This window comes from Mandrillus leucophaeus, unplaced genomic scaffold (genome assembly GCF_000951045.1).
Source record: "Mandrillus leucophaeus isolate KB7577 unplaced genomic scaffold, Mleu.le_1.0 Scaffold480, whole genome shotgun sequence".
NCBI lineage: Eukaryota > Metazoa > Chordata > Mammalia > Primates > Cercopithecidae > Mandrillus > Mandrillus leucophaeus.
The window spans coordinates 1,307,522-1,308,744 of record NW_012105143.1 but is presented as its reverse complement, the minus strand read 5'-3'; the positions used below and the strand labels follow the sequence as shown (position 1 = coordinate 1,308,744).

Genomic DNA, 1,223 nt, shown 5'->3' with positions numbered 1-1,223 from the left:
GTGGGAAGTGGGACTAAGTTAACGTGTCACAAGTCTCACTATTCTTTATTCTTTTTGGGTTTTTTTAAGACATAGTCTTGCTCTGTCACCCAGGCTGGAGCATAGTGGCACAATTTCGGCTCGCTGCAACCTCTGCTTCCAGGGTTCAAGTGATTCTCCTGCCTCAGCCTCCTGAGTAGCTGGGATTATAGGTGCGCACCACCAGGCCTGGCTAATTTTTTGTATTTTTAGTAGAGATGGGGTTTCACCATATTGGTTAGGCTGGTTTCGAACTCCTGACCTCTAAGTCTCATTATTATTGACACTATGCCATTTTACTTGTGTAAGTCCTCCCTGGGTTGCTGTAAACCTTTGATTATTTTCCAGAGTTCTGGATAAATTAATTTTGGTGAGATCGTGTCACTGCACTCCAGCCTGGGTGACAGAGCGAGACTACGTCTCAAAATAAAAAAAAAAAGAAAAAAGAAAAAACAAAACTGAAGGCTGAGAGATTAAATTACTTTCTGAATTTAATCTGAAGGTTATGCAGCCCATAAGTGGTAGAGTCAGGTTTTGATCCCAGGTTTTCTGATCCCAAAACTTGTGGTTTTAATTACTAGGCTACAATGATATAGACTGAACTACCAAATATCACAGGGATCTATGGGAAGAGAAGTATGGACTCAGCTCAGCAAGATCAAATGAGATACATGAAGAGACAAACTTTTCTATCACATGGCATCTCTCCCAGTGCTGGGGTACATGACTGGCAGACTGTGCTGTGCTTAGGATACCATCAAAGTTATTATATTTCCACCTTGAAAAAATTTAGAAATTTGTTGGGTCTTTCTTTCTTTCCCTTTCCTTCCCTCCCTCCCTCCCTCTCTCTCTCTCTCTTTCTTTCTTCCTTTCTTCCTTCCTTCCTTCCTTCCTTCCCTTCGTTTCCTTCCTTCCTTTCTCTTTCTTTCCTTTCTTTCTCTCTCTCTTTTTTTTCTTTTGTTCTTTCTCTTTCATTCTTTAGTTCTTTTTTTTTTCCCCTAGGGTCTTACTCTTTTGCCCAGGCTGTAGTGCAGTGGTGCAATCATGGCTCACTATGACCTCATAATGTAAAACTTTTGTGCTCAAGTTAGCCTATCACCTTAGCTTCCCAAGTAGCTGGGACTACAGGCACACACCACCATGCTCCTGGCTAATTTTTAAATGTTTTTTAGAGCCAAGGTCTCAAACTCTTGGTCTCAAGCAAT

The 1,223-nt window shown here is 41.3% G+C and overlaps 1 protein-coding gene across 2 annotated transcripts in view; it reads left to right on the top strand.

The window, feature by feature from the left end:
- CDRT1 (CMT1A duplicated region transcript 1) overlaps nt 1-1,223 on the top strand; it is a 52,059-nt gene that overhangs the window by 27,015 nt on the left and 23,821 nt on the right. The window lies entirely within an intron of this gene.